The sequence below is a fragment of the Mytilus edulis genome, chromosome 4 (genome assembly GCF_963676685.1).
Source record: "Mytilus edulis chromosome 4, xbMytEdul2.2, whole genome shotgun sequence".
NCBI lineage: Eukaryota > Metazoa > Mollusca > Bivalvia > Mytilida > Mytilidae > Mytilus > Mytilus edulis.
Genome location: NC_092347.1, coordinates 61,659,884 through 61,675,166, shown reverse-complemented (window position 1 = coordinate 61,675,166; position 15,283 = coordinate 61,659,884). Strand labels below are relative to the sequence as shown.

The following is a 15,283-nucleotide window of genomic DNA, read 5'->3' as shown; positions in this document are numbered from 1 at the left end:
AGGGTAAGCAGATCCTGCTCCACATGTGGCACCCGTCGTGTTGCTTATGTGATTACAAATCTGGTAAATAGTCTAATTCGGTAGGTCACATTCATGAAAGGGAAGGGGATTATAGTTACGACGTTAGGAACATATCCGATATCATTTGTGAAACGGTTATTCCATAACGGTCAACCAAGTCGTGATGGCGTCCGTAAAATTTACGAAGGGATGATTTCAAATTCACCATTTGGAACTCTTGGTTTAATAGCTTCCTTGTGAGCAGTAACCCTCTATCAAGAAAATCATGATAGGAAATGCAAGCACGGGAATATCGTATCAATTGGGAGATATATATCCCGTATGCAGGTGCTGCTGGAATGTTGCTACTTAGAAATGGAAAGTTCACAATTGGAAAGCTGAAATCATCTCTTTTGTCGTAAAGTTTTGTTTTCAACCGACCCTCATTGTCAATTTCTAGATGTAAGTTAAGATATGAAGCCGACTTAACTGTATCTGTAGTATCCTTTATCCCCAATTCGATGGGATAGATGCGTTCCACATAGTCACCAAATTTTGAATTGTTTAGTGAAAGAACGTCATCTATATAGCGGAAAGTAGAGTTAAAAGATATTGCTAGCTTCTTATCTTTCTTCCTAAGAAGTTCCTGCATGAAGTCAGCCTCATAATAATAAAGAAACAAGTCGGCAAGTAGAGGGGCACAGTTTGTTCCCATTGGAATGCCGACAGTCTGTTGAAAAACACGTCCTCCGAACGTTACAAATATGTTGTCAATCAAGAAATCAAGCATCTTGATAATATCGGTTTCAGAGAATTTTTTGTTTGAATCAGAGTGATTCTTTACAAAGTATGATTTATCCCTCCCTAAGACAAGATACTTGTATCTACGTTGGCCATTCTTTTTTATGAAGCAAAGTAATACCAACTCTTTCAATTTGTCTTTTAGTTTGGAATGTGGAATACTTGTGTAAAGAGTAGAAAAGTCAAATGTTTTAATACTGTTTTAAGATGAAAGAGAGTTAGATTGTATGTACTCTAAAAGATCTTTGGAATTTTTAAGTATCCACATCTGATTCACGCCACCTCTAGAATATTATAGGCAGTTTCACAATAACTTTGAAGCCCGTCTTTGATTGCTGATAAAATAGATGTTAATAATTTAGAAAGAGGTTTTGTGGAGCACTTGGAAGACCCAGCAATATACCGTTGTTTGTAAGGACACTTATGTAGTTTAGGTATCCAATACAGTGATGGAAGATCCAGTTCTTCATCTTTGGTTGAAATACCAAAGGAACAAAGAACAGACCTATGATTATCCAGGATTTCCTCTTTGATAAGTGTCATGAGGGTATATGTTGAGTTTCCAAGTGAATTGTCTATACCTAATTCGTTTATCAAGCAATTAATGTAGTGACTTTTACAGACAAAAACGAGGTTATTTGGGGCTTTGTCTGCGGGGACAACAACATATTTATCATGGAGGAATGAAATTTAAACACAAGGTTAATGACCACAATAGGAAGGTTGGGATTTATTTTTGGAGTTTTGGTCCGAACAGTTCAGGAGTTAAGGGCCCTAAAACTAAAAGGGCCAAATAAGCATTTTTCTTGGTTTTCGCACAATAACTTTACTGTAAGTGAATAGAAATGAATGAAAATTAAACACAAGGTTAATAACCTCAAAAGTAAAGTTGGGATTGATTTTGGGAGTTTTGGTCCCAACAGTTTAGGAAAAAGAGGCCATAAGGGTTCAAAATTAAACTTTGTTTGATTTCATCAAAAATTGAATAATTGGAGTTCCTTGAAATGCTGAATCTAACAGTGTATTTAGGATCTTGACATTTATTTTTTTGTAAATTGGTCTACGTCATTTAGGTCTAAAGGGTTCAAAACTAAACTTTATTAGATTTCTTCAAAAATTGAATTCTTGGGGTTCCCCAACTGTTCCGGGTTCGACCTCTGCAGTCGTATTAAGCTGCACCCTGCTGAGTATCTGGTTGTAATATGTACAACAATCAAACATTAACCCACACCAAAATGAATGTAATTGAAAGACATCTAGAGGTCAATATACACAGTGCGAAAGCCGCGTATTCGTTCTGTACCTCCTTCCATATCGGCAGATTTCCAAGACATAACCATTGAACATATTACCCATGCAGGATCTAAAATGGAAACAACTTTAGTCACACTTGTGGGATGTATCTTCAAGCACGGAAGTGTATCAGCATCGCTTAAAATGGGACTCCTGACACCAGTTTTTAAAAATACCAATTTGGAACAGTTTATACAGCTGCCTCGTGCTATTTGTGATGCTGAGGGTGTGCCAGAGAAAGGACAAAAGAGTTGGGCAACCACAGTTTTTAAGAAATTATATTCAGAATCATTCTTAACTAATTTGCCAGTTTTCATTTCAGCAGCTAAGTCACTAGGTTTTATTATTGATGCCATGTTTATTATTAATACAAGTCCTCTTTCTATTCACAGAACATTTTCAGAATATGCAGCCTTCCTTTTTGACTTGTGGGTAGTACGTCAACATCACCAACTCAAGGCCTCAGAAGTACACATAATATTTGACCACCCGCACAGAAATGGTGTCAGTCCAGAGGACCTTGAACGATCCAGACGTGATTCTGAAATTCAATCCTCAGATTACGAAGAGATATGTCCAAACACAGTCTTGCCTCAGAACTGGAGATCTTTTATTGGTGTCAGATTTCAGAAACGCTTACTAGTTAATTTTCTTTCAGACAAATTTTTACAGCTGGCAAATGAAAAGTTTTCAAGTTCTGATTTTCTTTTAGTTACAGTAGGTGGCTTTGACAATGAATTCAAAGACAAAGCCCTATGCTCCAAACATGGTTCTATTACAGAATATTTTGATGCAGCTGGTGATCATGAAGAGGCAGACACCAGAGTATGGTTGCATGCTGTAACATCATCTGCTATAAACATCATCATTTACAGTCCTGATACAGATGTTTACTTCATAGGTTTACCAATACTGAAAAATATAAACAAATCAATTTTTGTTCAGTTGAAAGATACTCCTTATGAAAAATCATTTATTGATATGAACGCATTAGTTCGATCATTAAAAAATGATGTTTGCTTTCAGGGAATTGAAAACATAGAACAATGTATTCAAATTTTGTATATATTTAGTGGGTGTGATTACACTTCCTTTTTTAAAGGGTTTGGCAAGAAAACTTTTTTTAACACCTTTAGAAAGTATGCTGGTTTTATTTCAGGTGGTTCTGAGCATGGTCTCCTATGTGATATTAATTCACAGCCCGGGCTTCATTCATTTTACAGATTAATATCAGCTGTATATCCAGACACTGTTCTGCCTTCCTACCTATTTCATCACCAAAGTCTCTGTTTGATACTATAAATGCAGATACTATTAATGAAAAACATTTAACATTAATTTCAGATATTAGGGAAAAGATGTGGGAGAGAATTTTGACTGAGGTTGAAATTATGCCAAATGCTAACGCATTAAAATTTCATTGGCAGAGATGCTGTTGGGTCTTTATGTTTTGGTCACAAGCGTCTACTGGGTTTTTAAAGCTTCCATCTCTTTCAGATTTTGGATGGCAAATTATAATATTGCAGGATGAACATACTAACGGACACTTTGACAGCTTACTTAGGTGTGTATGGGATAGTGATGTCAACTTATTGAAAGTAGAGAAGACTGTAGATTGGTATACGAATGGCTGCTCTTGCAAAACTGGATGTATTACCAATCGATGTAAATGCAGGAAGTTGAAGTCTGATAGCCATGATGGTTTTTGCTGCCCTGGTTGCAAATGCATCAACTGCATTTGGAATATTTAATATATATTGTTTCACATTTTTTAGTTTTAGGTTCCACCTAGCTAACATTTTAGAAAACTTGGATTTCAATGCTAGTCTATTACAGGGATATTTGATTTTCATTGATTGTACATGTAGATATGGAATCTTATTATATCGTGAAGTCAGATTTGAAAATGACTTGGGGAATAAAGTTTTAGTCTTATATATGTACTTTAAATTTTAGTCTTATATATGTACTGTAAAATTTTAGTCTTACATATATATAATTATGTGTACATATATCACTGATTCAGTGGCAATGGTAAATAGACACTGACAAGTCTTGAATAACATTTGATAGTTTTGAATGTTTGTTTATCAGTTTACTAAAATTAGGTGGAGGTGTGTTCTTATTACCAACAGAGGGGCACTCAACCTATATCAATTTGTGCATGAAGCAAATTGATAGTTGCTAGATACTGAATGATTATACCACAAGAATTTTTAACCTGTGCATATATACTTAAAATACGATAAAAAAAAATCATGTCTTTTTCAGGACTTCTTATCCAACCATGTAGTATGGCATGTTATTGAGATATGGTTTTGGTCGATGGATGTTCCTGAAGGACCTGTAGTACAAAGTATATCACTGGATTTAGCTCTTTGTCTAAGTGTATTATTAAAGTACTTTGCTTTGAGCTCAGTTCATTATTATACATATCATTCTTTGTGAAATAAAGATTTGACAGACAACTCTCATGTACAAGGATTTGTCAAAGAAGTATTACCTCTATGTACAATGTAAGTAATAGGGAGATAAAAGCACTCTATTTCGACTTGAACCAAACATTATACAAATTTAAAAAAAAGACCAAATTTACCCGACAATGCTACTCCCGCTAATAGCAATATGATGCTAGGTTGTTTTAATACATCTGTTCTGCCTACTAATGACTCGGTCCTGAGTGTAAATGGTCCTTCAATTTAATGTTTAAAAAAATTTATAAGGCCTAATCGATTTCTAAAACTATATTTCATTGTACATGTTCAACATTTTTCATTCATTTGTTTTTATTTCTTAATTTGTGTGAATTAACATAATTACTACACTTTCATACCACAACAAATACTGTATTGGTACATGTATCACTTATATTTGTTCCACATAACCCAAAAAGAATGAAAGGAGAATAATTTTGCATAACCTTTTGAATACTATTACTTTGTAGATATTTTGACATATTAAGACTAATTAAGCTGTTGATAATATCCACTTGAAATGCTTGAAATTCCATCAGATTACTTTTGTAGCAGTTATGAGTCTTTGAAGTATGCTCACAAAGGTTCTTTTGGTGAAATCATTGTCATATTGGTCAACAATATTCTTTGCTTCGACCGGATTTGGAGGAGATATTATCAAAGAATTGATAAAAATCAGCACAAACGTTTACCTCCTAGATCATCTAGCCCCAAGCATCATGTCAGGCATTGTCATTACTAAAAACCAATAAATGTATTCTAATCTGAGGAACATTTTAACAATTTTTTTTACTAATGATACTGATGATCCACCACAAAATAATATAAATAGAACCATACAAATAGTAAGCAAATATATGGAGCGCCATAGCTGTCTTACGTGATAGTATTTATTATGTGATGGTGGGTTTTGCATTTTATTATGTGGGTTTGTTATTATATGCTGTTGGTTTGTCATTATATGCTGTGGGTTTGTCATTATATGCTGTGGTTCCGTCATTATGTGCTGTGGGTTTCAGTATCATTATATGCTGCGGGTTTGTTATTATATGCTGTGGGTTTGTCATTATATGCCGTGGTTCCGTCATTATGTGCTGTGGGTTTATCATTATATGCTGCGGGTTTGTTATTATATGCTGTGGGTTTGTTATTATATGCTGTGGGGTTTTTTTTATTATATGCTGTGGTTACGTCATTATACGCTTTTACTTTATGATCACTCTTCTTTATTAAAACTCTTCTTTATTATGATCACTTTTCTTTATTATGATGATTATTCTTTATAATGATGAGGTAAAATTTTTCGGTTCTTCAAGACCCGTATGTAAGCAATGAAATTTTAGCAAATGACGAAGAAATGGGGGATTCAACCATGGAACATGTAATGCAAGATTTAAATCTCAAAGCGTACACTAAAACATTTATTGATGAAAAAAAACCGCCTGATATTGTCTGCAAATTGTCATCTCATGAAATGGAAGCTTTAGGTTTTTCAAGCAGGGCAGGGCAGACATGATGAGATTACGGACAGAGTGTGTCAAGTACGGAACTGACAAGCCCCAAAGGGTCCGGTCTCAGTGTGGTCCTCCAAACTTTGACATTACAAAATCAATCCTGGAAAATGTCCTTGAAAATGGCTGCGAAGTATCTTTCATTTCCAAACTCTTAACGGTATCCCAAAGCACTATTTACCGGAGGATGGCAGCATTTGGATTAGGCAAAAGGAATTTTTCACAAATAAGTGACAATGAACTTGATGTAGAACTTGGTCAAGGCTGAATGATATACGAGATATGCTCCGATACAAAATTTCCACGGACAAGGTGAAACTTCGTTTGTGTGAGTCTAATAATTAAGTGTCCATTTTTGGAAACTGGTACACATGTATATACTATATACCAGTAATAAAATGGCTTAATACTGCAATCACTTAACCTAGACATCGACTGTTCAAAGCCAGTGACTACTAGTATTTGTCCTTTAACCTGTCCTTTGTTTTGTTCTTAATTTGTTAGCAATTGGCTGATTGTCTGTGTGGATTTTTTTTTTAATATGGATTGTTTTCTGTTAAACTTTTCTTTTATATACATGTGTACCAGTATGTCCACGAACATTTTGTATCGGAGCATATCTCGTATATCATTCAGCCTTGACCAAACTTGATTTATGGATGCATCATGGGAAGGCAATCTGTCAGAAACCAAAACTTGGTCACTATGACATTGAGTTTGACCTTTGACCATGTTGACCTCTATCATATCCGTGCTTCTGGTCATATAAAACTCGTGCCAAGGGCATATCTTGAACATTGGATCACTAAACTTGTTGTACTTATCTGCTTAATACTGAATGATGGGTGTATAAATAAGCAAACAATATCAATATAAATGAAGGAATTTTCTTTCACCTAAAAAATGATTTTTAGAGGAACATGTTTCCCAATATTAGCTCATGTGTGACTCTTTGTTTCAGTTGTTTGTTTTTTGTTGTACAAAATCATGGCTACCTCTTCAATTTTCAATAAGTCAGTTATATGTACATTTTTATCAGTAATGTACAAAATTAAACATACATAGAATTAATTGCATAACAGTGTGGTCGACAGTAAAGACGGCGTGCACAAAGCTGAGTCCACAAACGTAACGTCCGCAAATTACTAAAACCATTTACGACGTCGGCATTTCCCCCCAGAAAACAAGCGCGTAACAAAAACACTGGACACTTAGTTTATCACATAACTTTAAATATTTACGTTCAACATATTTCTTTTTTCTTTCGAACAAAAAAGTGCAGCAAATGCACATTCTCGAAATATAAATAAATATATGCTAAGAGCAGTGCAATGGAAATGATTAGCGACTATGTCGTAAACCCTTTTCAGAAAATAGCGTTAAAACGTCATTTCTTTAGATTGTAACATAATAGCTGGACATTTAAAAAATTCAGGTGTTCAGTCGAGACTATCGAATCATTCATATTTTGCAGATTATCTTAAACCTCTGGTTATGCACATTTTGAATACCAAGTCATTCTGAAATAAAAAGATTGCAATTACATATTTTTTCTTGCCGATTCTTCCATTTCGATTATTAGTCCTTCCAAATTACTACTTCTTACACATAACGAAGATAATTCCAAACTTATCTACCATGATCGTTTTTGATTTTTTTTGCGATGAATTACGTTTGATGTCCGAGTTCGAATCCGAACAATTCTGTAATACGAAAATGCAGGAAAATATGTTGAATTTGTATAAGTTTTAGGTAAAAAAATCTAATTTATGCTTATTTAATGTTACAATTTACACCGTATTTTTGCCGTTTTCTATATGTCCGTTTCATGCTTTATAGATTAAATTTTAATTTACCTTACTATTAATGTGGATTTCAATGGCATGCATTTATTATTTTACCATAAAAAAATTCTTATTCTTATTTTTATTCAAAAATATCTTAAACACAGTTGTATAGAACTATGTAAAAAGCGCATTTTACAGTTGCCGTCAACTTTGTGCACGCCGTCAAAACGTTTGTAGGTTGTAACTTGTTTGTCAAAGGCTATGATTTTATGCTCACCCAGTCTGTCAGAGGCCTTCCAGTGGGGATTGAAATATTCATGCACTTGTTACACATTCCGATACATAAAATGAAACTTTCTTTTTACAAAGCTTGAAAGGAATTTGTTTTAAATATTTATTATAATCATCACATACAACCGTGTCATTTATAAGAATAATAATGTTCAGAGATGATATTATTTAATAATAATAAAAAAATAGGTTTATCCATTGTAAAAAAAACTATTAAGTTGATGGGGTTAATTCACAAAATATCTCATTGATTAAGAGCACAACTACTTCTACGGTGTGATCATTTAAGAATGGCCTACTATTTATTCAATGCGTATACATGTGGGTTGTGTTTGTGAAGAGTTCTGGATAATTAAAAAATCATTTGATTTCTTTGTTTAATACCATAAAACGATTCATTCTTTCAGATATTTGTCACTTTGCCTTATCTTCAAGTCCAACACAATTTCTCAAGTTTCTTACAAAACTTATATTCTTGTGATGTATTCTTTTGTTGGAAAAAAAATGTATTGATATAGATAGATAAAGGAAGATGTGGTATGAGTGCCAATGAGACAACTCTCCTCCCAAGTAATAATTCATAAAAGTAAATCATTATAGGTCAAGGTACGACCTGCAACACGGAGCCTTGTCTCACACCTAACAGCAAGATATAGAGGGCCCCAAAACTACTAGTGTAAAATCATTCAAACGGGAAAACCAACGAGAAACGAAAAACACATATGAACTACATAAACAGACGACATCATGCATTGTAACTTTTAAAGCCAATTAAGTAAAAAAAATAATCTGAAAGAACGTGCGATATCATATTAGGAAAATTGATGGTCAAACCATAACAAAAAATCAAGTAAAGAATTTTAAGTATTCAACCTTTATAGCTTGCTGTTCGGTGTGAGCCAAGACTCCGTGTTGAAGGCCATTTTTATTTATTTTCAAATTACAAAGGTTATTCCTGATTAGTATTTTTAATTATTTTTTTTTAGGCGTTTAGAACCTTTGGTGACCTCACAGTTTAAATTTATATGATAAGTATGTCGTGAGCAGTGGGCATTACAGACGAACGTTCACTTAATTTCCCCCAGTCAATGAATGGCCATAGCTACACTGTTATGAATTTCATTCTATTTATATTTCCTTGATTAGATCAAAACTTGATTATGGATGTGAAATTTATAATTCAGCTTCTTTTAGTACTAAAAAATGTCTAGATAAAATTCAAAATCAGGCATTACGCATATGTACTGGTTCAATGAGATCAGCTTCCTTGAAAGCTTTGCAAGTTGAAATGGGAGATCCACCTTTAGAAATAAGAAGACAAAGTCTAATAGCAAAAGCTTTTATTAAATATGACTAGTTTTGATAACTCACACCCGGCTAAAGCCGCGGTAAATGACACTTTCATTTTTGATTATTACTCCAAAAACGTTAAACGAAAACCCTTTTCAATAACAGCAAGAGATTTTCTAGCTCAAAACAAATTTTCTACTGAATATATTTATAGATATTCAGAATGTCCATGTCCACCATGGCATATCGAAAAATCATTAGTTAAAACACAACTTCAGGATAAAATAAGTAAAAAGGATCTGCCACATTTAATTAAAAGTGAGGCCGAAATATTAATCGACTCAGAATATTCAAAACATTTGCAAATATTTACAGATGGATCTAAAGACCCACATGGTAATACAAGTTGTGCATATGTTGTTCCAGAACTTAAAATAAAAAAAGGTTTTAAACTACCAAACTATATTTCTATATTTATGTCAGAATTAATGGCAATATTTGTAAGTCTTTTATGGCTAGAAGATTTTAAACCTATTAAAACCGTAATTTTTGTAGATTCTTTGTCAGCTCTTCAAGCCATCAGAGCTCCTATTTTTAAAGTAAAGAATCAAATTTTATACGATATTCATTTAATTGTGACTTCACTTAAAAAGGGTGGATCAGAAATTATATTTGAATGGATACCAAGTCATGTCGGAGTAATGGGCAACGAAAGTGCAGATTTACAAGCCAAAAACGCACTTAATTTAGACAACTGCATAGATTTTATACCTCTCTTTAAAGAAGACATTAAAACTGTCTGTAAAAATTTTCTGAAAAATTCATGGCAAAAAGATTGGGAAACAAACAAAGATAGGTCATTATTTAAAATTATTGATAAAGTAAATTTTCAAATTAATATTCCAAATTTAACAAGAGAGAAAGAAATATTACTCTTCAAATTAAGAACAGGATATATTGGACTAAATAAGCACCTGAATAAAATTGGAGTAGTTACCTCAAATCTATGTTTAAACTGCAACCAGATCGAAAGTGTAGAGCATTATATGTTAAATTGTAAATTATTCAATTTAGAAAGGAAAATTTTATTTGAAAAACTAAAAAAGTTAAATGTTACTGATTTTTCACTTAAAAATTTACTAAAAGGTTATAATTTTGCTCCCATTTATGAATATGTGCTGAGTACGAAAAGACTACATTATGTCAACAATACGTAGCAATTTTTTTTTTAGATTTTATCAGTTTTTATCTGAACTAAATTCAAATGCTGTATTTTGTTTTACGTTTTACATATAATTCATATAAAAAATAGGGGTCTACCTATATTAGGGAGAATTCATTTTCTGCCACAGGAAAAAAATAAAAAATTGTTAAATTTGTTAATGAATACTTTTAATAGTTAAAGACATATCATGCTATATTCACCTACATCAAAACACCAGGATAGCTACCTTCACTATATAGAAAGAAATACACAAAAGAAACTCTTTGCCTAAGATAAGGAACAGTACTCACTAAGAGAGCGATATCTTTAATTTTTCAACTCGACCTCGATTAAGAATTCACTACTTACGTAGCTACAGAATTATTTTTCAATACATTCATTTTCATATTTAAGCTGCTAAATTTATTACACTTTTTTTTTTTAATATTCAAGTATTAATTCAATGTTAAGTCATCGACACAACATATAGACAAGTAGATTAGCGGTGCCAACCAGTGGTCACCCCCTGACATGGTAGTCGTGATATACAGGGTATGAAATTATGTTAAATATTTAACCAGATTGTCGTGTATGTAGCTTGTTTAACAATGGCGTCAGCACAAGTACATCGAATGTACTTACGGGAAAAACAAGCAAGTACAATTCAAACTGGAATCCTTGAGCATCCTAGTAAATTAATATAAAAGTATAAAGTCCCGTATTTTATTATAGAAATATATTTTTCTTTATATATATACATATATATACAATTTGGCTTTTTTGGGGATCAATCCACTCTGAAAACTAAAATAATGGACAGAAGGACGAAAAAGTTATAGGCTAGATAAACGTGGATTAAGATAAGATTGGAATAGCGTAAATGACTGCTTTTAGATAAACTGTTCCCAGGTTTCAATCACTTTTCAGTAGGAGAAGAACAGGTTTTTTTTGTGAGACAAATCATAAACTTTACTAATAAGGACATAGTATATAAAAAGTTATACTATCTTCAGACATGCATTAATGCTGCAGACTTCATTTCTTTTTCAGATGAGTCAAATTTATCCTGATGTACAGACCATATACCCATAAGCAGATTTGCTGGAAAAAACGGCCCAGGAAGATATTTGTAGTTCTACTATTTTTGCAGTTGTGTTGTTTCTCTCTACTTTTCTGGAATATTAATATCCCGTACACAATTTGTATGAAAGGTGGCGATACATTTGTAAATAATGTATCTATGAATAATATTACTGGGTTGGCTTACTTAAAAAGGATAAATAAGACACTTGTGTTAACTAGATCTTCGTCACACATAAATCCTCATGACTTTGGATACATTATTTTAGAAAAAGATCAATGTAAAACAAACAAAAAGTCTGTGTTTCTAGCCGTGATTGTCTGTGCTGCTGCGGCAAATTTCAGACAACGAATAACAATTCGGAAAACTTGGGGATCTGTTGCAAAGACGAACAAAGAAATAGCACTGGTATTTATGCTTGGAAAGACGTCAGATTCAAATGTTCAACAGGAAATACTTAATGAAAGCAACCTTTATCATGACATTATTCAGAAGGATTTTGTAGATTCTTACAGAAATTTGACGTATAAATCCGTCGCCATGTTGAAATGGTCATATACATATTGCCCGTCTGCTCAATATGTATTAAAAGCTGATGACGATATGTTTGTAAATTTAGAATATTTATTAAACGTTTTAAAGCACAAACGTTTAAAAGAAACTGTGATTGGATTGAAAGTTACAGGCGCAAGACCTAATCAAGACAAGAGTTCAAAATGGTACGCACCGAAAGACCAATCATTGTATCTTTGTTTGATATTCAGGAATCCAAAGCCTCGATAGAAAACAGCTAAATTGTTAAATCAAAGGTTTAATTTCTATTGACGCACACTTTATACAGTTGCATTGTTTAACACAATAAACCGTGATAGACACTTTTGTAATGTTTTGTACTCGCAGTATAGGGTTCATATATTTTAGAAAATATGGCGACTAGACGGAGAGTGTTTATATATATGTAGATATAACGAAATATACATATGGATAAATTGATATGTCTTTTTATTATTGTTTCCTCTTTAAACTCCGCCACATCACAAGGTATAGTATAATATATATCAGATGTCCTTTCAAAACTGTGAGGTTCTAATATTGAAAATTTTGATTATTTATGAATACTTAGGATTTTCTACCCAAGAAATGGATAATATCTGTTGTATTTGTATTAATCCTTGTATCTTTGATCATTTTATTAACAGCAACTGGTCCGATGCCACTGCTGGTGGATTTTTCTGTGAGGGTAAAACCGGCCAAGCAGTCAGCACTTCAGTGTTGACATGAATTATCATTAATATGATCACAATTTGGCAAAACCATTCTTTTTGCTCCTCAATGCTCTTCAACTTCAATTGTTTTTTTTTTACTTTTTCGATTCGAGCGTTACTGCATAATGAGTCTGTTGCAGCCGAAACGAGCGTATCGTGTACAGAACTTTGATCCTGGTATCTATGACGAGTTTATCTAGTACAACGGCTGGGTCGATGCCACTGCTGGAGGAGTTTACATCCAACAGTATCACCTCACCAGCCCAGCAGTCAGCACTTCAGTGTTGACCATAATTATTATCTATATGGTTATAATTTGGCAAACCATTTTGGAAGTTTCTTTACTACAACTGGGCGATGCCACTGCTTGTGGAGATTCCATCCGAGGGTATCAACAGTCCAGATTTCAGCACTTCAGTGTTGAAACGATTCACATTAATAGTGTCATAGTTTGGCAAAACCTTTCGAAATTTTTGGTCCTCAATGCTCTTCAGCTCCTTACTTTACGTGGCCTTTTCATCTTTTTGTTTCGATCGTTTCGGATGAGTCTCCTGTACACGAAACGAGCAGCTGGCGTGCATAATTTTAATCCTCCCCCTTCCCAGGTAAAAAAGGATAAGTCCCTAAATGCTCTTACATGTTGTACTTTATTTGGCCTTTTAATTTTTTTTTACCAATACACTGGTCTTTTCCCGGTCACACTTTGTTGCAGCATCAAGTCTAGCTATCATGGACATGTGTTGTGTTTATTTTTGTTAGCTGATATAAAAAAAGATGTGGTATGATTGCCGATGAGACAACTTTCCCCAAGAGACCAAATGGCACAGAAATTAACAACTATAGGTCACCGTTTGTTTTCTTTTGTTTTCTTTTGTTGTTGCCTGGCTTTATTTGTTCGTTGTTGCCTGGCTTTGTGTGTTCGTTGTTGTTTGTTGTTGCACGTTCATGGTGCATGTTCATTGTGGTTGTCTTTTTTGTTATTTTTAGTTTGTTTTCACAACACCTTTAAGCTATTTAAAAAGAAGATGTGGTATGATTGCCAATGAGACAACTCAGAGCTCTACGCAGTTACTGACAGCTTGTTCAAAGCCAATAACAACTAATAAAAAAATCAAGCATCTAAGACTAAATTCTTACCAAGATTTCTGTAAATCAGTGTTGATTGAGACCCACTGGAAAGAAATGCACCACTATTATTCTGTGTAACAGATTGTCATTGTTGCGTCAACCAGATTGATTTCTTGTTTTACTTCATTTGAATTTTAAAAGTGTAAGAAAAATTGATTTCTTGTCCAAAAATACCGTGTGTTGCACTTATAAACATTTCTTTCTGTTTTTATAACATGCTAAATGTTTATAATTACATGATTGTATAAATATACATTCAAACCTTACATGAATTGCATTTATTTCAAACGTGCCAGAAAACATGCATAATATTCGAATAAGCTCACATTAATTCAAGTGAAACAGGGATGGGGATATACAAAGTACTATAAAAGAAAAGTTAGAGTATCTATACTAATAAACGAGACTGAAGACCTCATTTTGTGTGTCGCTTCTCTTCCTTCTACAATAAATTAATCATCATGCCTCTGTGTTCTATATAGGTATAGTCGCATTTGTCATCTTTTCCTATGATTATTCAGTTTGGGTTATTTTGGGAGGAAAACGAAAATAAAGGTGTCAGACCACCAATTAAAAATCCCTATCTGTTCAACCAAATCTTGCAATTTTCACAGCTATCTAAATATTTTACCTTAAGTTTAACTTCAAGGAAACCAGGTATATAACCTTAATTATACATGTATCACCTTTCTACATGCCAATTTTCAACCAATGTTTAAAGTCTTATATGGAATTTCTGATCTTGAAAACACAGGTACTACCAAAATTACTCCCGGTTTTCTGGAAATCTTAAATTAGTGTACTATGTAGCGCATTTATCCTGATTTTTAACGCAAACTCATAGACAAGTGAATTTTGACTCAAAATGGTCTAAATATATTTTCCTTTCACCAAAAGTTTCATTTCTGCATATTTGTTGGTTAGTTTAAGTAAACAATGACATCAAAAGCACTATTTTGTGTCAGAGTATATGGGCGGATCCAGGATTTTGGAAAGGGTAAAGGGTGGGCGAATTAGATTTTTGACCTTTTTAGGCTAAAAAACATAAAATAAGTGTACAATGAACTTTTTACACGGTTCCTGAAGTTGGGCATGCATATTTTATAGTTGCTGTAAAGTGTAAGGGTCGGACATTTTTGATGCCGTATAAAATGATTG

At 33.3% G+C, this 15,283-nt stretch overlaps 1 long non-coding RNA gene across 1 annotated transcript; it reads right to left on the bottom strand.

The window, feature by feature from the left end:
• Positions 1-1,884: 1,884 nt before the first annotated feature.
• On the bottom strand, positions 1,885-14,319 carry LOC139521957 (uncharacterized). Its single transcript, XR_011664141.1, has 2 exons — positions 14,135-14,319; positions 1,885-3,006 (listed from the first exon to the last, which is right to left on the bottom strand). It is a non-coding gene; the product is annotated as an uncharacterized lncRNA (long non-coding RNA).
• Positions 14,320-15,283: the final 964 nt, after the last annotated feature.